The following is a 22,367-nucleotide window of genomic DNA, read 5'->3' as shown; positions in this document are numbered from 1 at the left end:
GTGGGTTAGGTCGGGTTGAGTCATTCCTATTTTAATTGAATTATTATTTACTAGACTGAAAATAAAAAATAAAAAACCATGGAATAAGAAAATACTACTAAAAAGTTATATTTTTTGTACATTATGATTTTTGTGTGAGTTAGTAGAAGTTTTATGATTTTTGCATGGAAAAACATAGTTATACGACTTTGGTAAAAAAAGTCATAGTTATACGAACATTTGTGAAATTTACACTTACTAACTGATACCAGGTTCTTTAGCATTATTTCTAATGTAGAACAAGGAATGTGCCAAATTTAATCACAATTATATGTGCTACCTTCAATTACTTTGTTTCTGAAGTAATTCTGAGTTCATTCCATCCATATCACTAGAATGGGTTTAAAAAAGGAAAACAGGAACAATATAAAAACATGCATAGCGGATCCACAAAGTTCTCCTATTTCAACTTTGCAGAATATATGCAGAAAACAATATATGCAGAAACAGATACTGTACTATTCCGGAACCAGGTATAGTGTTAGGATCGGGAACCCGAATAGTGCAGAATATAGCCAAACAACGGTATAATGACAATAACAAAGACAATGGAAGTTGATAACAACGACAATTAAAGTAGATAAAGAAGACACAAATTTAACGTGGTTCGGTCAAAGTGACCTACGTCCACAAGCGGAGAGGAGCAATTTACTATAACAATAAGAGTACAAAAGAGAGTACAAAATTAGAGTAAACACTCTAATTAATCCCAAATACCCTAAGAGAATAACCTCACAAGATAACTTCAAAGAAAGGGTTCACACAAGTGCTTCCCAACACTTAACTCTTATACAAAACACTCTTAATAAAGGAAGAAAGGAAGAAACAAGAAATGAAGACTCAAGTCTTGTTGGTGTATATAAAATGAACTAATGGCCTTCCCTTTTATAGGCAAAAATGTCTTGACCTCTTAGGTGTAAAAGAAGAGATACAACTTGTGCAAATGATGTCCAACACATAATGCAATATTTTTGGGTCCCAAGTCTACACTTTATAAAGATACTTATACTTACGTGAGATGGACTCCATTTGACAAAATAATGGCCATATTACATACAGTTTAAGGCGTTCAATGACTAGGAAACTGCCATCACCTTGAGCTTGGCATTTCCATCATTCTCCACGCGATCTAGTGCGCGCTATTCTCACCTAGGACAGAATAAAGGGAAACATACAAATCAGAAACTATACTCCTTATTTAACAGAATGCACATTTAGAGATTATTAGCATTAGATTCTTTGGATGAAACAGACGCTAAAGGTATCGAGCATTTACCTTTCCCCCAAGGTGTTCTTTCACGGATAAGACACTATTTTCTTTTTATTTTTTTTCTGAGAAGTTCACTAATAAGACACTATAAAGCCTTCAGTAAAGTCTCCTCTTGAAGAATTTCTGTAATATGCAAATAAAAACAATTGTACAACGTAACTCCTAGAAGTGTTCCTACTCCATATATAAAAGGATCGAAACTGAAAGTTCCATACAAAAAGAAAGAGGCACTCATTAGGAAGGTAGAGAGGGACAGGTAAAGTGGCATGAATTCGACGCTCCTGGTCCTGATCACCAGATTCTGGAAGACGAGTTAGTCAATGAATCAGTGGAAAGAAACAAAAGAGGATAAGAACTTGATATTAATATTCATAGAGAGAATCTGAACGTCGACGATAATACATACAATAATAAACAGTGGGGAAGCAAACATTGATATGAGCTAGGGAAGCACAACTCAGGGAGCCAATGATGATGCGTCGGAGTTGAAGGTCAAGTATAAGCAAGCTTCCAATTACAATAATTGCAAATAGGCCAAAGACTGTGAGTATCCATTCCAGCATCCTAAACTACAAACAACACCAATCGCCATATAAATTAAAATTGAAAACTGCTTTCAATCAAAATACAAAAGAGGATTCTTAACCTTTTTCTCTTTCTCTATAGACATCACAAAAAGTACAATTAATATATGTAAGTTGAAAAGAATTGACCGTTGTAACCAACAAATTGTCAGCAGATATGAGAGGTGTGCCATACCAGGCACAGATCAAGTAGTTCAATAGCCCATATATGTTACTATAGTATGGGAACCCTGAGAACTGTTCGGTTGATTGATTTCTGATTACTCTCCTGAATGTAGGTCTGAAAATAAACATAAAAGAATAATGGCTACGTGGTAAACGTTGTTTTCTACATTGTAGAAGTGTCGTAAAGCAAATCGAAGGATGCAAAGCTTAAAACTCACATTGGAGACAGAAACAATCCAAAAACAAATATATTCCCTGAAACAAGCAACCAAGATTGTTAATCCTTTCTCCCCAGTCACTGTAAAGCTCAAGAATAACTTTGTTAGCCTCCTTTAGAGAAAAAGGGAATTTTTTGCAACAAACCAGTGAGCTAAAGAAATAAAGGTATTATTTCATTTTAAGGGACTGCATAGAACTCTAATGCGTTTGAGCAAAAACTGCTCGTAACATGAAAAACACTTCATTAAGCGTTTAATCTTTTTTTAAAAAAAAAAGTTTTAGCTCAACTTGAACTTATAAAATTGCTCTAGGACAGCATTTCAGACCAACTCACTGTCTTTACCGTACTGTTGCTACACCATAGCAAACGGAAAATCTTGTCAAAGAAGACTATATACTTCCACGTTTAGTACCTCAGCTTGTTTTTCTGTAACGCGGTACTGTAGAGCTTAGATATTTTCATTAAACTGACTAAAACAATCTTAAAATTATTTGCAAACAGTAAATATAAAAGTCTCTTTACATGAAAAAGATGAACAGGGAAAATGTAATTAGGGATTAATAGCGTAAAAACGTTTACACTATTAGTGTTGTTTAATTTATTATAACTAATTAATTACTACTCCTATTATTTATATCAAGTTACTAATTATTATAAATATTTTATTCGTACATAAGTTTTAAACTAAAAAAAATCTTGGCTATGAATGGCTCTTGCAGGTCAATTAATTGCACGCACCCACTAACCATACATTATAGCTAGTAGAAAATTACACATATGATATTTTTTTACTTATCATTTAATTATTTAATATCTGAAATTTTTTACTGAGGTAAATGCACTTCTTACCTGAAATATTTTTATTTTCAGAATACAAATGAAGATCTTTAATTAAAAGTTAAAAAAATATCATCCATTTTTGTACCTCGGTGGTACATGTACGATATAACGACATTCATTCCCGTGAAGGAGGACATTTGTGGTTCCTACTTAGTACCCGTTTGATCATAAATTTTGTCAAAATAAATTTGGGTTTAATTTGACAAACACATATTTGGCCATAGATTTTGCCTACATTTTGGCAAAATTTTAAATCTCAAAATCAGCTCAATAGCTAGTTCTGGGCCAAAATATCACTATTATATTTTTTAAAAATTACCCCAAACTTTTGTATTTTATAAAAGAGTCCACCATTTATTATTTTGTAACAATGTTGCTTCGTCTTCTTGGTCATTTGATAGTGTATCATGTAGTTCATTATAAAAATAATAATTTTATATCAAATTTATTTATGTTCAGGACTATGGTTTGCGACAATATATATAATGAATGTTATTGATAATGGTACTGTTGAGTATTTGTGATAGTTTTTAAAACTTGTGGGTATAAGTCATGTTTCATGTTTTTCCAAAATAAATTTGGAAAATATATTTTTGAAAACTGATGTCTAAACACATTTTCATCTTCAAACCAAACTTCACCCTAATTTTTCAAAACAAATTTGAGAATCTATGGCCAAACGCTAGCTTAGGGAGAGATATAAGAGAAATTAGTGTTATTCATTGACGTCTGCACGTTTTTCTTTTATACTATTGTCTAGGTTTTTCTTTCCTTTAAGCACCCATAAATAAATAATGTCTGTACAATTATAGTGGATTAGAGGTAATTGTTTGACCAAAAAATATAATTTTCGGTTAAACTATTAAATTTATATGATGAAGGGCTAAATCTAGTTAATGATAATAACTCAAGATATTAAGCACAAGGAGGCATAATAGATGAGACGGATTTCGTATATGGTTGATGACAATAAATGTAAAATACTCTTACAACAAGAACATTAAGTGAGATATATCTAGCAATAAATGTCTATAAATGGCCTTTATGTAAATAAAGAGAATGATTCACCCAATAACGAATGGATATAACGAATATTCTGCCTGACAACGGTGTATGACGGATAGATCCAAGATTCGTATGAACAATCATAGGATCTGATGGAAAAGTAGGGAATAATATGAACAAGAATCTTTGTAAAAAGATAATCTTTGTATTTGTGCCAGAGAGAGAGTTTTCTTCTTAGAAGTGTTCTTATCAGCAATAATATTACATGCCCTTATCATTGTCTCTTCTTTCTATATATATGAGGCCTTTATCTTAGGAAACTCTAATAGTACAAACATTAGGAATATTCATTAGAATATTCCCCTTTTAATACCATGTTCTGACAAATTAGCCGTTACAAGTCTTATCACTAGTAGTCGATCTCGACCTCGACCCTTATTGACATCTTGACCGCGATCTTTATTGATGTCTCGACCACGACTCATATCGATACCTCGATCATTAATCTCATTATGTCTTGAATAAGCTCGACCGATGACATTCTTTAATGCCATTTTATGCTAAGGGTTACAAAGGCAGATTTTTGGCCTTTTCAGTAATCTAATAGAGGGAAATGAAATTTAAGGGAAAGATTGGTCATTTTTAGGTCCTATTGTCATTTTCAAGGCTAGAGGGACCAGATTGTGACATGTCTTTTAATGGGCAACGCTTGTGATAATTGGCAGATCGCTCCTTTATTTCCTTTTCACACTAAAGTCTACGGTGGCAAATGGACGGGTCAGTCGGATATGGGACGAGTCGAAAATGGATAATAAAAAAATGGATAAATTATTCGATCCGACTCATATTTAATACGGATAAAAAAAAATTAATCGGTGGGTCGTATGTTTAATATGTGTAACTATATTATCCATAGCTTCTTGACTATGATCACTTTTGATAAAATTTCTATTCTCCCAAATTTGAGGAACCCCCAATTTAAGGCTTTACAAATGTAAAAGTTAAACCCATTAGTTATTCATTTTCTAAATGGATAATATGAGTTTTATCCATATTTGACCCGTTTTTAAAAAATTCATTATCCAACCTATTTTTTAGTAGATAATATGAGTGATTAAGTATTTTCTTTTAACTATTTTTACACCGCTACTCAAGTCTATCACTTGTCGGATTAGTAGAACTTGAATATGTGTTCAATTATTCATTAATTATGATTGTGGGTCTATAACTTTGGTATAATCTTCATTCTTATCTTATTGTCATTCATGAAAAATTAATAAGATATTATTACCAATTACTCCATTCGTTTCAATTTATGTGCATTTATTTTTTTTAGTTCGTGCGAAAAAGAATGATCCTTTTTCATATTTGGAAATAATTTGTCTTTATGCAACGATTTATCATTTTATAGTCACACAAACTCTATGTGTCTCATTTTACACCACAAGTTCAAAAGTCTTCTATTTTTTCTTAAATTTCATGCCCAATCAAATAGGTTCACATAAATTGAAACGAATGGAGTAATTGATTTACATTATTTTTGGTGTAACATTGTCCCAATTGTCAGTTTATAATAAATTTAATTTATTATTTATTGTATCAAGTTGTTGCTCTGCTCCAAGTTCTGGTTCTTCTTCAGGTACACTGCTAGGTAACGAAGATTAATTGGTCATACTCTCTACTTTTTGACCACTGAATTAATATTAATAAAATTTATTTTGTATTTCTTTATCGTTTCTATTGTATTCTATTTCTCTTTTGTAATTAACCTCATAAAATACTTAGTCTTGCTGTTTCTTCGATGTATTTTTTCCCTTTTTAGTGCTCTTTATTGGCCTACTGGGATAAACTACAAATGGTATATGGAGAAAGAGAGAAGAAAAATGAAAGTGATTTTATAATAAGATTTGAAAAAATCTGATGAAAATGATCATCTAAAGATAAACCCGTTAAAGAGGGTAGGATAAGTATGTAAAGATTTGGCTCTTATAGTTTGTAGAAAGAAAAGTATGGATGAGTAGTGACGCTGAAGTGAAATAAAATATGATGGACATTGTTTACCCGAAAAACGGGTGAAGTTAAATTTATACGTAGTTCTAAGGATACGTGAAATAAATTGATACAAATCGGGGAAGATATGTAAATAAATATCGAAATTAGTTATAAAAGACTGAATACAAACCAAATGAACTAGTTGGCCTAAGCCTTCAAGTTTTATCACCTCCAAATTGAGTGAAGAACGATTGGTATAAGAAACAATATGACTAAATATCAAAAACCCAAAAAAAGGATAGTATTTGCTCTCTTTGCTATATATCCCAAAGTGAATGTGCGAATGAATGCCTGTTACAAATGATAACAACTCTTCATATAGTGGGGGAATCCTATTTTGAATATAATTAAAAATACATAGTGGAAATTCCATGATAGATTAATTAATTAGCTTTTCCTCGATTCAAGCCGTGATTTTCGCCGAGATTCTCTCCCCAATTACGGCTATAACGCCTTTTTTGTTTCTTGGCTCGATCTTAATCTTGGCCAGTTTTTGGGTCTCAAGCTCGATCTCGATCTTGGCCGGTCTCGATATTGATCGGTCTTTTGGTCTCGAGCTCGATCTTGACTCGATCTCGATCTTGATCGGTCTCTGGGGCTCGAACTCGACAACCTAACTTCGCATCATGGCTCGATATTATAATGATGAACCTTGAACCATCATGTCCCAATCTCGATTAGTCATAAGAAGAGCAGACTCGGTTTTGACCGTATATAGATAGTCCCCTCGTTTCTCGAAAAGAAGATGACGAGAAACGATATGAATTTCCGAATTTCAACTTGGTGGATGATGATGTCAACGACGAGGCCGATTATGATGTATGTTACAAAACGTCCCGTCGGTCCAGTTACCAAGGTATTAAATATCTGTCAGTCATTGGTCGGCCACTACCGGTTCTGAACCGTCATTACCAGACTATAAATATTCAAACTCTCATCCTCATCCAAACTTTTCACTCAAAAGCTTCTTCTCTATTCTTGCATCTTTTTCAGAAAACTCCTCTGCTTCGTACATTTTACATCACATACAACCCTAATTCTCTTATCCTTTATTCATCAATGGCGAAAACCTCCAAAACGGTGCCGTAAAAAGAGGCCGCTTCTTCATCACGACCTGCCGGCGGCGAGGATGCGGCGGAGCACCACCCCGAGGAGTTTGTTTCGGTAGGGTACTCAACTGTCATCGATTTTAAGGTTGAAAAACCTTCTTCGGTACTAGGCCGATGTGAGCCGATCTTGAGGTACCCGTGTTCAATCACCGAGAAAATTCTCGACAAAGTAAAACAGGAATGCAACTGGGGCGATAAGTACGTGGTAGTCCCATCGACTGAGGAATCAATAACTACCCATGTGAAAAGATTCTTAAACGTTTATACTTATCCTTTCATGTTGGGCTCATTAGATCCCATCATCGTCGCCTTTTGTAAAAGGTATGACGTGACCCTTGGCCAGATGCACCATTCTTTTTGGAGAATAGTGATTCTCCTACGATTCTTCTAAAAAAAAATCGAGGGGTGTTATTTCACCCTCGATCACCTTATGCGCCTTTATAGTCCCCGGCTCTATCGAGGAGGGTTAATCAAGCTTGCTCGCCGATCCACCAAGGCGCCATTTTCGAGTATAGACGAGACTCGTGATCGAGGTTGGATGGGCCGATTTGTTCGAGTCAAAACCTCAGACATGATCCCTGCCGATGACATGCCGTTTCCTGAGAGATGGAATATGAACCGTGAGTACTTATTTCCATTCGAGTGTTTTAATTTGTGACTGCCTTTCATTTTCTTGATCCACCTTTTCTTTCATGTTATAGCTGTGGCTCGGATGCCGAAACCGATTGCGGACCTTAAACAATGGGTTGAAGGTCTGGTGCTGCAGAGTCCGTACTCCGAGCGCGCTTGGGTGGAACTATCAAAGGGTCGATGAGAGGCCCGTAGTCATGGTAAGTCCCTTTCTTAGTTTGTTTGTCGTTCGATCTTCTTCACTTGCTTACCCTAATATTTTCCTTTGTAGGACTTGGGAAGCATGTTGCCATGAGGCCCCCATCTGGTGATACTGTTTACCCGAAAAATGGGTGGAGTTGAATTTATACGTAGTCTAAGGATATGTGATATAAATTGATACAACTCGGGAAAGATATGTAAATGAATATCGAAATTAGTTATAAAAGAAATGAATACAAATCAAATGAACTAGTTGGCCTAAGCCTTCAAGTTTTATCACCTCCAAATTGAGTGAAGAACGATTGGTAGAAGAAATAAAATGACTAAATATCAAAAACCCAAAAAAGGATAGTATTTGCTCTCTTTGCTATAAATCCTAGAGTGAATATGTGAATGAATGGCTATTACATATGATAACAACTCTTCATATAGTGGGGGAATCCTATTTTGGTTCTAATTAAAAATACATAGTGGGGATTCCATAATAGATTAATTAATTTACTTTTCCTTGATTCAAGCTGTGATTTCCGCCAAGATTCTCTCCCCAATTGCGGCTATAATGACTTTTCTGTTTCTTGGATCGATCTTACTCTTGGCCGATCTCTGGGTCTCGAGCTCGATCTTGACTCGATCTCGATCTTGGCGGGTTTCGGTATTGATCGGTCTCTTGGTCTCGAGCTCGATCTTGACTCGATCTTGATCGGTCTCGATCTTGATCGGTTTCTAGGGCTCGAGCTCGACAACCTAACTTCGCATCATGGCTCGATATTACAATGATGAACCTTGGATCATCATGTCCCAATCTAGATTAGTCATAAGAAGGGCAAACTCAGTTTTGACCTTATACAGATAGTCCCCTCGTTTCTCGGAAAGAAGATGATAAGAAACGATATCAATTTCCGAACTTTGACTTGGTGGATGATGATGTCAGCGACGAGCCCGATTATGACGTATGTTATAAAATGTCCCGTCGGTCTAGTTACCAAGGCATTAAATGTCTGTCAGTCATTGGTCGGCCACTACTGATTCTGAACCGTCATTACCAGGCTATAAATATTCAAACTCTCATCCTCATCCAAACTTTTCACTCAAAATCTTCTTCTCTATTCTTGCATCATTTTCAGAAAATCCCTCTGTTTCGTACACTTTACATCGTATACAACCCTAATTCTCTTTTTCTTTATTCATCAATGAGGAAAACCTTCAAAATGGTGCCACAAAAAGAGGCTGCTTCTTCATCACGACCTGCCGGCGGCGAGGATGCGGCGGAGCCCCACCCCGAGGAGTTTGTTCCGGTAGGGTGCTCAACTGTCATCAATTTTTAAGGTTGAAAAACCTTCTTCGGTACCATGCCGATGTTAGCCGATCTCGAGGTACCAATGTTCAATCACCGAGAAAATTCTCGACAAAGTAAAACAGGAATGCAACTAGGGCGATAAGCACGTGGTAGTCCCATCGCCTAAGGAATAAATTACTACCCACGTGGAAGGGTTCTTAAGCATTTATACTTATCCTTTCACGTTGGGCCCGTTAGATCCCGTCATCATCGCCTTTTGCAAAAGGTATCACGTGACCCTTGTCCAGATCCACCCCTCTTTTTTGGAGAATAGTGATTCTCCTCCGATTCTTCTCAAGCAAAATTGAGGGGTGTTCTTTCACCCTCGATCACCTTATGCATCTTTATAATCCCTGACTCTATCGAAGAGGGTTAATCAAGCTTGCTCATCGAGCCACCAAGGCGCCATTCTCAAGTATAGACGAGACTCGTGATCGAGGTTGGATAGGCTGATTTGTTCGAGTCAAAACCTCGGACCTGATCCATGCCGATGACATGCCGTTTCATGAGAAATGGAATATGAACCGTGAGTACTTATTTCCCTTCGAGCGTTTTTATTTATGACTGCATTTCATGTTCTTGATCCACTTTTTCTTTCCTGTTATAGCTATGGCTCGAATGCCAGAACCGATTCTGGACCTTAAACAATGGGTTGAAGATCTGGTGCTGCAGAGACCGTACTCCGAGCGCGCTTTGATGGAACTATCAAAGGGTCGATGAGAGGCCCGTAGTCATGGTAAGTCCCTTTCTTAGTTTGTTTGTCGTTCGATCTTCTTCACTTGTTTACCCACCTTTTTTCCTTTGTAGGACTTGGGAAGGATATTTTCATGAGGCCCCCATCTGGTGATGAAGAGGTCCCTGGGTTAAAGAGAAGAAGATAAAAGATGTACCGCGTTCCCCGGTCTCGGAAAACAAAAAACCGGCAAAGAGAACTCGCAAGCCCAAGGGGGGCTTCGGTGTCATGCCTTTGGACTCGATCTGCCGATTAAGGGACGGGCCCGAAGAAGGAGAAGAGGAATTAGCGTGTGTACGGGAAAATTTTGTGATACAACAATCCTCCGAATCGGCAGAGGTAGATAAGGGAGCTTTGACCATAATTCCTGAAAAAGTAAAAATCGAGATTATTCTGTCTCGAGCTGAGATGGTTGAAATAGAGACCGAGGGCAGGACTTCTTGAGCAGCAGAAGATATTTCGAGGGATGAGCTCGGGATAGTTGATATTACTGGGTCCCCTCAGTTTTCGGATGCTATGATCCGCGAGGCCAGCATGTTGGAAGGTCGATCTTACGAGGGCATTCAGGAGTCGACCGATATCCACGATTTTTTGGATGGGCTCGAGTCCGCTGCATCGGAGGATATTACCGGGTTCAATGGATTACCGGTACCGAAGAAAACATCATGGTCAGGTGTCGAATCTTTATCGGGTCCAAAATTGGTGGACTGATTCCCGGCCTAGAGTGTTGATCCCGACCGTAGGCGGAAAATAGTACTCTCCGTCCCAGAGGATGCCCGAGTTTTCTCTCCCCCCATGGGGATTGCTAGTTACCTTTGGTCCTTGGTGACCGAAGAGGATCAAACCGTGATAAATACGGTAGGACCCGCCTGCCTATTCAATGAGGCCCAACATGCTCTGAATCGGGTAACTTCGATGGCATCTCTGATGCTTCTTTTACACTTAGAGTTGTAGATAATTCTAACATTTTCCCCATGTTTGTAAGCTTCGGTGTTGCATCACAAGGCCTTTCTCCGAATCCGAGAGGAGCATGAGGCAGAGGTTCGGAACCTCATTGAAAAGAGTGACTCCTACAAACTTCTTAGTGAGAAACTTCGAGCAGATTTGGCAGCGGCTTGGGAAGAGCACGAGGAGATGGCTGAGCAAGTATTCCAAATTCTCCACAATAGTGAAGATAAATTGGAGATATCCACTAACAATCCGATTCTGCAGGTTCGGCAAAGGCTTGAACAGATCGGACGACTCAATTCGCAGGTAGATGAGCTAATGGTCGAGGAGGAAAAATTCAAAAAGAATATGGATATCCTCACCTCGAAAAAGGAATCCGTTCAAGATCAATTGGAGTTAGCCGAGGCCCAGCTTCGGGCTGCATAAGAAAATGCCTCAGTGCAGATCGAAAGGATTAAGGAGCTTCAACATCGGTTAGATTTGGCCACTTCCGATAAAGCAAGCTTGGCTAATGAACTTGAAGTGGCCAGATCCGAGGTGACCGAGGCTAATAAAAGAGTTAATGCTAAAGTGGCCCAGTTCAGGATCGATGTTGAGGTCAACCAGGCCAAATCCAAGAGCATGGTCGAACATGCTAAATAGCAGGCTCGGAGGGAAGCTCTCGAGGAGGTCAGTGCTCAGGGCTTCGATATTGAGGCCAAAATTAAAAATGCCAAGGCTGAGGAAGCCAGGGCTCGAAGGTGGACTTCCCTGAGGAGGACTTCGATAGCTCGAGCGAATCTGAAGACGGGGAAAATCCCGAGGACGTGGCCCCCGATGAAGACCAAACCAGTTAGGACATTAAGTTCTTTGTTTTTCTTTTGTATTTATTCTGGGCCGATTTGGCTTCTTGTAAAAAACCTTTGAATATAAACATAAGGTTTTTCTTGCCTTTTTGGTTTTTGTGTTTTTCCTTTGCTTTTCTGTACTTTACAAAGGTCAAAAATTCCTTAGCATAAAATTGTGTTCGAGGGTTCGGGTAATTTGATTGAAACCGAACTAGTGTAGCCCTTAGGTCTTACGATTGAGTGAGTGCTTGCTCGAACTCGAAGTAAGGTAACTCTTAGGATTTTTAGTTGAGCGAGGATGATCTTTCGAACCCAAAGCAAAAAAACAGCCCTTAGGCTTTTATGGTCGAGTGAGTGCTTGCTCGAACTCGAAGTAAAGTAACCCTTAGGTTTTTTATTTGAGCGAGGACGGTCTCTCGAACACAAGATAGAAAACAACCCTTAGGATTTTGTAAAAAAGATTGTTTATGGCTTTGTCCTCTTTTCGGCTTGAAAGAATTTCTTATCATTTGTATTTGTGAAACTTGTAATACCTTGGCATGAAATAAGGAATTGTTCGAGAGCTCGAACAATTTTGTACTCATTAGAGTTTTTGAGCCTTTGATATTATCGAAGCCATTTATGATTTTGCCGAGGGTAGCCTTTTTAACCTGTTTATGAAAGATTCGAAGGCCTGTTTTGTTACAAAATTCGGACGTCGCCAATCCGTGTTAATTCGACCGTAGCCTCTTTAGTTCGGGATTTGCCTCTTGTGCTTAATTTTTCATTTTACTTCGAGCTTGCCCGAAGTGTCAGTCCCCGAGTGGGGTGGCTGTGGCCTATAAAAAATCCCTCTTTAGTTCGGGATTTGCCTCTTGGGCTTATTTTCCCATTTTACTTCGAGCTTGCCCGAAGTGTCAATCCCCGAGTGGGGTGGCTGTAGCCTATAAAATCGAGGGTTGCCTAAGAGGTCTTATGATCTTCAGAGTTTATATAATTCGACCTCGTTGATTTTTCGGACGGTAGTCCGTGATTATTTGGGGTAATCATCCGAACTCCGGTCATGGTTGGCCCTTAGGCCTGTTTACATAATAGATCGAGAATATGAAGTAGAAAAGTTTTTCTAAGGTACGAGATATCGGTAAAGAAGAAATACATCTCTTTATAAATCATTATACATGCGTACATGTTTTGTGCCAGGGCTCGAGCAAACTATGCGGGCATGGTTCGTTTGACTGTTTGGCCCTTACAAATATTTCCTATGGAGACCCTGCTGCCATGACGTAACTTTCTCGCATCAAACTTGATATTCGAGGGTAATGCCCTCCAGTATTCGAGGTTGATTGTATAGAGGTCTCTGATACTTTTGAATTGTTCTAAGTTAGCAAGATCAATGGTTGCCTCATTAAAAACCTCGCCGGAAAACCTATTTGGGACAAAACCGGTCTAAGGAAAAAAGACTACAACGCGTGCTTTCAGACCTAAAGGCTTCGTATTGAAGAATCCATCGCTGCTTCTGGCCGAACACCTGCAAGGGTTAGTTTTGAAATATAAATAAAAATGGAAGGGTTCGTACCTTAGCAGTAGTATCGCTTTAGGTGCGACACGTTCCAATTGCTTTGTAGTTGTTTGTTGTTTATCATGCCGAGCTTGTAGGATCCTTTTCCGATGATTTCGAGAACCTGATACTGTCCTTCCCAGTTCGGACCCAATTTTCCTTCATTCAGATTTTGAGTGTTGAGGGTGACTTTTCTTAGCACCAATTCCCCGATGTTAAAATATCGAAGATTGGTTCTTCGATTGTAGTACCTTCCGATCCGCTGATTTTGGGCGACCAATCGTACGAGAGTAGATTCTCATGTTTCGTCCAACAATTCTAGGCTCGTGTTCATGGTTTTGCTATTCGACTCCTCTGTTGCATATCGAAACCTGATGCTAGGCTCTTCGATCTCGACCGAGATCAGAGCTTCGACGCCGTAAACCAACGATAATGGTATTGCTCCGGTACTGGATTTCGATGTTGTGCGGTATGCCCATAGGACCTCGGGTAATATTTCTCTCCATTTTCCTTTGGCGTCGGTCAATCTCTTCTTAGGATTTTGGATGATGGTTTTGTTGGTCGATTCGGCTTGTCCGTTCCCGCTGGGATGATAAGGTGTTGATAGGATCCTTTTGATCTTGTGATCCTCGAGAAATTTAGTTACTTTATTGCCGATGAATTATTTTTCATTATCACATACAATCTCGGATGGCATCCCGAATCGACATATGATGTGGTCCCAAATGAAGTCTATGACTTTCTTTTCTTTGACTTTCTCAAAAGCCTGTGCTTCAGCTCATTTAGAGAAATAACCAGTCATAAATAAAATAAATTGATCCTTACCTGGGGCCGATGGGAGGGGCCCAACGATGTCCATTCCCCATTTCATGAAGGGTCATGGGGATAGGACCGAGTGGAGTAGTTCCCCGGGTTGATGAATCATGGGAGCATGCCTTTGGCATTTGTCGCATTTTCGAAAGAACTCCCTTGAATCCTTGACCATATCGGCCCAATAATACCCTACTCTGATTACTTTGTGGACTAGCGAATCGGCACCGGAATGATTTCCATAAGTGCTCTCGTGAATTTCCCGTAGGATGTAGTCGGTATCTCCCGGTCCCAAACATATTGCCAATGGTCTATCTAACATCCTTCTAAACAGCGTTCCGTCTTCAGACAAGGTGAACCGTGTTGTCTTTGTGCGCAGAGCTCTCGACTCCTTTGGATATGATGGAAGCTTCCTATTCTTTAAGTACTCTATGTATTTGTTTCTCCAATACCAGGTTAAACTTGTGGAGATAATCTCGGCGTGACCTTCTTCGATTACCGATCTCATGAGTTGTATGACAGTCCCCGAGTTGAGTTCGCCGTCTTCGACTGATGAACCTAAGTTTGCAAGAGCGTCGGCCTCGTTGTTCTGTTCTCGGGGTACATGTTGCAAGGTTCATCCCTTAAATCTATGTAGAGTAACCTATAGTTTATCCAAGTACCTTTGCATTCGATCTTCTCGGACTTCAAAAGTCCTGTTAACTTGGTTTACCACGAGGAGGGAATCACACTTAGCCTCTACGACTTCCGCTCCCAAGCTTCTAGCTAGTTCGGGACCTGCAATAATGGCCTCATACTCAGCCTCATTGTTAGTCAATTTTGTAGTTCTGATAGACTATCTAACTACATTACCTGTGGGTGATTTTAGTGCGATGCCTAGTCTGGACCCCTTCGCGTTCGAAGCACCGTCCGTAAAGAGGGTCCAAAGTCCCGAAGATGTACCCTATTTTATCGGTAGTTCTTTTTCAATCTCGGGTACAAAGGCCGGCATAAAGTCAGCCACGAAGTCCGCCAAGATTTGAGATTTGATGACGGTTCGGGGTCGATACTCAATATCGTACCCACTGATTTCTATGGCCCATTTGGCCAATCAACCCGAAATCTTGGGTTTGTGTAAAATATTTCGAAGAGCATAAATTATTACAACATATATCAGATGACATTGGAAATATGACTTTAGTTTCCTAGAGGCGCTTATTAAAGAAAGCGCTAATTTTTTTAAGTATGGATATCTAGTTTCGGCCTCGCGTAAGGTCCGACTGACATAATAAATAGGGAATTGTGTACCTTGTTCTTCTCGAACCAGGACTCTAATTACTGCTATCTCCGAGACAGCTAAGTATAGGTAAAGTTGTTCGTCCACTTTCGGGGTATGAAGTAGCGGCGGGCTCGATAAATACCGCTTTAGTTCCTCCAAGGCCTGCTGGCATTTTGGAGTCCACGCAAAGTTTCTCTTCTACTTAAGTAGTGAGAAAAATCGGTGGCTCCTATATGAGGATCTCAAAATGAATTGTCCTAGGGCGGCTATTCGTCCCATAGCCTCTGCACGACCTTTACATTATCCACTACCGTGATATCCTCGATAGCTTTGATTTTATCGGGGTTGATCTCGATTCCCCGATGGATACCATGAAACCAAAAAACTTGCCCGAGCCAACCCCAAATACACACTTTTCGGGGTTGAGCTTCATATTGTACTCCCTCAGTATATCGAAAGTTTCCTGTAAATGCTTTAAATGGTCCTCTACTTGCAAGGACTTAACTAACATGTCATCAATATAAACTTCCATTGATTTTCCTATTTGTTCTTCGAACATTCGGTTTACTAGGCGTTGATAAGTTGCACCAGCATTTTTTAGACCGAATGGCATTACGTTATAACAGTAAGTTCCATACTTAGTGATAAACGAGGTCTTTTCCTGATCTTCCGGGTTCATCTGTATCTGGTTGTACCCGGAGTAGGCATCAAGAAAACTGAGAGTCTCGTGGCCGGCCATGGCATCGATCGTACGATCGATATTAGGCAAAGGGAAAGAGTCTTTGGGGCATGCTTTATTTAGGTCTTTAAAATCTATACATATTCTAAGTTTGTTTCCCTTCTTAGGGACTACCACCACGTTCGCTAACCATTCGAGGTACTTTACTTGTCGAATGGATCCTATTTTGAAAAGTTTGATTACCTCGTCCTTGATGAAGGCATGTTTGACTTCGTACTGGGGCCTTCTTTTTTGCTGCACCAGATTGAATTTCGGATCCAAGCTTAGTCTATGAGTGGTGATTTCCGGTGGGATTCCTGTCATGTCAAGATGGGACCAAGCGAAACAGTCCGTGTTATCTATAAGAAATTGAATAAGCTTTTTCCCGAGCTCAGGATTTAACCCCGTGCCCAGGTATACCTTTCGCTCAGGTAGATGTTCGATTAGTGTGATTTCCTCTAGTTCTTCGACTGTTGATTTGGTAGCATTGGAATCATCGGGGACCACGAATGATCGAGGGATCCCATAATCATCATCTTCGTCAGTCTTCTGCTTCTCCAGTTGGGTCGAGGCTGACTCTTGTGATTGCTAATTGGTATCCCGTTTTTCCTTCGAATTTGATCCCTTTACCGATGAGAGTGACGATATCGGAATCACTTCATCGACGGCAAACATTTCCTTTGCGTCTGGTTGCTCCTTGTAGATTGTTTTGATTCCCTCTGGTGTTGGGAATTTTAGAACCTAGTGAAGGGTCGAGGGTACTGCTCTCATGTTGTGGATCCACGGCCTCCCGAACAGGGCGTTATACCTCATGTCACCCTTGATCACGTGGAACTTCATTTCTTGGGTGGTCCCGACCACGTTTACTGGCAGAATTATCTCGCCCTTAGTACTTTCACATGCCATATTGAATCCATTTAGTACCAGGGTTGCGGGCACGACCTGGTCCTGTAGACCGAGTTGCTCTACGACCCTCGATCGAATGATGTTGGCCGAACTACCTGGATCAATTAACACACGCTTAACTTGAGTTTTATTCATAAGTACAGATGTTGCCAGTGCATCGTTATGGGGCTACATGACTCCTTCTGCGTCTTTGTTATTAAAGGACAAGGTTCCTTTAGGTATGTAATCCTGAGTTCGAGATCGCTTCTCTCTTATAATCAACATCTTAGTGCATTTAAGCACTGGTTCCTAGGGGACATCAATCCCTCCGATGATCATGTGGATAATGTGTTGTGGCTATTCTTTTTAGTTTTGTCTATTGAACTCTCTTTTTTTGAAATGGCTCTTGGCCCGGTCACTTAAAAACTCTCGAAGGTGCCCTTCATTGAATAACTGGGCTACCTCCTCTCTAAACTGCCTGCAATCTTCCATTCCGTGGCCATAGGTGCCGTGATACTTGCACATTTAACTGGGATTTCTCTGGGCTGGATCAAATTGCAGAGGTCGAGGCCATTTAGTATCTTTGATACGTCCTATAGCCGACATGATGGCGGATGCATCAATGTTGAAGTTATACTCTGATAACCGCGGTGCTTCCTTAGGCCCGGTATGCCTGTCGAAACAATTCTTGTTTATCATCCCTCGAGACCCTTAGCCTCGATCACTTCTCCTTTTGCTTGTACAGAGTTACGTCCTGGTTCTCTACCCCTACGATCCCCATTATATGGTCGGTATCAGTCCCTGTTCGACCTCGGTTCTCGGTCAATGTCCCTTTTAACAATGAACCAGAACCCAACTGGTCTTCTTCGACTCTAATCTTCGATTGATATCGATTGTGTACATTGGCCCAGGTAAGAGGCAAGTACTCAATCAAGTTCTGCTTCAACTATCGTGAAGCCATTGAGCTTCATTCGTTTAGTCCTTGGGTGAAAGCTTGAACGGCCCAATCGTCCGTGACCGGTGGTAGATCCATTCGTTCCATTTGGAAATGAGATACGAACTCTCTTAGCATCTCGTTATCTTTTTGCCTTACCTTAAAAAGGTCCGACTTCCTGGTCTTGACCTTTATGCCTCCGGCGTGTGCTTTTACAAAAGAATCTGCAAGCATGGCAAAAGAATCGATAGAGTTAGGCGGTAAAGTATGATACCATATCATTGCTCCCTTTGACAGGGTTTCCTCGAATTTCTTTAATAATACGGATTCAATCTTGTCGTCCTCTAGATCGTTCCCTTTAATGGCACATGTGTAATTGGTGACATGTTTGTTGGGGTCGGTTGTTCCATTATATTTAGGAATTTCGGGCATGCGGAACTTCTTGGGGATCGATTTGGGAGCTGCACTCGGGGGAAGGGCTTTTGTACGAACTTTTTGGAATTCAAACCCTTCAATACTAGTGGTGCCCCGGGGATCTGATCAACCCCGGAGTTATAAGTTTCTACTTTTTTGTCGTTTGTTTCAATCCTCTTTTCTCCTGACTCCATCCGTTTTGTCAGTTCCTCGAGCATCTTTATAATTTTGGGGTTAGTCCTCGATTCTTGTTCATTTGACCTTACTACAGCTGGCCCCATTCTGTGGGTGACTTCTTGGGGTGAACTGGACTCGGGCCTGCTTGGTGCCTGAGTTTGGCTCTGCAACTGAGCTATCGCTACCTGTTGAGCTTGCAATATTTCAAAAATCATACGCAGGTTGATCCCGTCTTCTCCAACATTTTGGGTATTTCGAACTGCAGATCGAGTTCCACCATGAATGCTATTTTCGGTGTCGGAATATTGGTTCGCCTCAATGTCCATATGTGAATTAACGTCAATTGGATCTACGACCCGAGTTCCAACGGGGTCAACGAGTGGCCTTTCCTCCTCGGGCGTCAGGTTGTTATTCTCATCTTGAAGGCCAACTTCATTGTCGATAAGTAGGGCCATTAATTGAGAGTTTTTAACCTGAAATCAAAGATACTTCCAAGATCAAGTGTAAAATAGTGCGTTTTACAGAGATTCGTACTAAATAACCACTATTATCCTTAGCCCCACGGTGGGTGCCAAACTGTTTACCCAAACAACGGGTGGAGTTGAATTTATACGTAGTTCTAAGGATACGTGATATAAATTGATAAAAAATCGGAAAAGATATGTAAATGAATATCGAAATTAGTTATAAAAGAAATGAACACAAACCAAATGAACTAGTTGGCCTAGGCCTTCAAGTTTTATCACCTCCAAATTAAGTAAAGAACGATTGGTAGAAGAAACAATATGACTAAATATCAAAAACCCAAAAAGGGATAGTATTTGCTCTCTTTGCTATATATCCAGAGTGAATGTGTGAATGAATACCTGTTACAAATGATGACAACTCTTCATATAGTGGGAGAATCCTATTTTGGATATAATTAAAAATATATAGTAGGGATTTCATGATAGATTAATTAATTAGCTTTTTCTTGATTCAAGCTGTGATTTCCGCCGAGATTCTCTCCACAGTTATGGCTATAACGACTTTTTTGTTTCTTAGCTCGATCTTAATCTTGGCCGGTCTTTGGGTCTCGACCTCGATCTTGACTCGATCTCGATCTTGGCCGGTCTCGGTATTGATCGGTCTCTTGGTCTCGATCTCGATCTTGACTCGATCTTGATCTTGATCGGTCTCTGGGGCTCGAGCTCGACAATCTAACTTCGCATCATGGCTCGATATTACAATAATGAACCTTGGACCATCATGTCCCAATCTCGATTAGTCATAAGAAGGGCAAACTCGGTTTTGACCGTATACAGACATGTAAATTGCTTTTAATCTTTCTCGATATGAAAATTTGTGTTTGTTTACTTAAATTGTGGAAAGAAAATTGATTGTAGTTTGCTGGGTTGTTGATTTAGTAATACCTTTCTTTATCAATCAAAAATTAATAGAAAATTTATTTTTGGATATAATTTCTAAATCTAGCATTGCTTGGCGAGTTTTTGTTTTGGTTTTGAGAACATATCTCTTGATTCTACTCTTATCCTTGCATTACTGAAAATCAAAATCCCATTGCAGTAATTGCTAGCTTCTTTGGAATTTCTCGGAAAGTTATAATTCTGAAAGTTAGGTGCTTATCTCCCTTGTTCCTATTGTTATACTAGTCAATTTGTCCGCGCTTCGCGCGGACATAAAAGAAGATAGCAAATTTAAGATATGCAATTATCATAAATTTGATTGAGGTATAAGAGATAACAATTTTGTGTATATGTGTACAAATAGGTATATTTACTCGATTAACTCCATAATTCTCTATGACATCAATTCATGAATTTATTTTATTCAAATTGTAAAAATAAAAATCATTATTGTTGGTTGTTGATCATCACTAATCCCTAAAACGGAACACATGTGGTGTTTTGAACTCTTTACATGATGTACAAGAGGGAGCTGCTCAGATAGTCAACACCACCCCACATACAACCTGAGGATCGTGGGTTCGAGTCACCAAAGAAGCAATAGCTCCAACAAAGGGGATCAAAGGGGAATCAAAGGAAAGGGAGGATTAAAAAAATAGTGTTTCTGAAATACAAGTTTAGGGATTTTAATATATATACAAGTTTAGTGATTTTGATATATATGCAGCAATCTTAATCTTAATTATAAGGCTTAAATACCATAATCTTAATCAGCTAAATAATTGATCAAGAAATTGCTTTGCCTCTGCTTCTATTCTCGCCCGAAGTGGGAATCAGCTAAATAATTGCTTTGTCAAACTTGATTGCATCAGTTTGACAAAATTAGTTGCTTCTTTCAATATTCTTATCTCATAGAAGTTGATAATTGACATAGTAGCTTCTTACTTCATCCTCGTCCTGAAAAACAAAAGAGAAAATAAGAGTTATATGCATCTGTCTCATGAACTAAACTTTTGAATGGAAATTAATTTCTAGACTTGCAAAAACTCATCTACAAAAATGTGACCGGCTGAAGTGGAAAGCATGCAACAACAATAAAAAAAGAAAAGAACATAAACCTCTAAAACATGGAGTAACTTATTTGAATTTTCTAAGTCATTTTGCTATGCTCAATTCATCCAAATATAGTTAGTATTCCCATGCAATTATGCAAATTTGAGTAAATGACCAAAAAAGAATAAAGAGCGACCATAGTTTAAGAAAACATCTTATGATTTAATCTAGCTATAAGTAAAATTTTATAAATTATGTCTGATTCTAATTTCACGTGTCCACTATTATATCACTATTACAAAAAGAGAATGAGGACATAAAGGGCATACTATGTCAATTGGAACAAAGACATGTCGTGAAAAGAGACACCAACATGCCAGCAACACCATTTGCTATACCTGAATCTTTTTTCACTCGCTTGAGAGAATGTGTGTAATTAAACATATAACACAAAAAGGAAAAACTCGATTCTAACTATATAAACTTTCATACCAACGGAAAGCTAATGGATGAATGAGAATATAGAGAGAATCCGCAAGAGATCTTCTTCACCTTCAGACTCATGGTTGCACTCTTATCAAAATCATAAATCCTGAAAATCTATATAAAATGGAAAAGTGAATGTGATTGTAGTGTCAATACTCAAGAACATGCAAACTTATTTTAATGAACACAAAATTACATTGCAGAAGCATTTTCGTTTTCTGATCTTTTTTCAAGGAATGTAAATCACTCAATTCTATGAAGAAAATGAAGCATATCCTGAGTACCATGAAAATTGTAGGCATATTCTGAGGGAGACAATATAAAATTCAAACAAAAAGATTAATAGAGAAAGAGAAGAAACCGCTACCATAATATAAATAGCATACGCTTTTTTTTCTTGTGCAAATAGCATCTGTTTTGTTTTCTTGGAAGTGCTTCTGTGATTAGATCCAGAGGTGGATCTAGGATTTCTAATACATGGATTGCACTACTAAAAAAAAAGGAGAAAAAAATTATATTTGATGGGAATTGATCCCTATTCCCCTTGGTAAATAACTCAACCTTCAACCAGGTGCACCATTCAACCTTTTTGAAGCATGTGTGCCAACAGTTAATATTATATCAATTTTAAAGAATATGTACATAAAACATTTAATTTTGCGAAAAGTCCATGGGTTCACATGTCCCATAATGTATTGAGAGTGGGATTGTTAAGTGACTAAGATGCTAT

The 22,367-nt window shown here is 38.9% G+C and overlaps 1 long non-coding RNA gene and 1 pseudogene across 1 annotated transcript; both read right to left on the bottom strand.

Annotated features, from left to right (window-relative positions):
- Positions 1 to 559: 559 nt before the first annotated feature.
- Positions 560 to 19,147, bottom strand: LOC104091930 (bidirectional sugar transporter SWEET2-like; annotated as a pseudogene).
- Positions 19,148 to 20,461: 1,314 nt separating this feature from the next.
- LOC117275701 (uncharacterized) lies at positions 20,462 to 22,186 on the bottom strand. Its single transcript, XR_004505902.2, has 3 exons — positions 22,005 to 22,186; positions 21,644 to 21,751; positions 20,462 to 21,055 (listed from the first exon to the last, which is right to left on the bottom strand). It is a non-coding gene; the product is annotated as an uncharacterized lncRNA (long non-coding RNA).
- Positions 22,187 to 22,367: the final 181 nt, after the last annotated feature.

The sequence above is a fragment of the Nicotiana tomentosiformis genome, chromosome 7, assembly GCF_000390325.3.
Source record: "Nicotiana tomentosiformis chromosome 7, ASM39032v3, whole genome shotgun sequence".
In the NCBI taxonomy this organism is placed as follows: domain Eukaryota; kingdom Viridiplantae; phylum Streptophyta; class Magnoliopsida; order Solanales; family Solanaceae; genus Nicotiana; species Nicotiana tomentosiformis.
The sequence above is the reverse complement of the archived record's forward strand: the minus strand, read 5'-3'. Positions and strand labels throughout refer to the sequence as shown.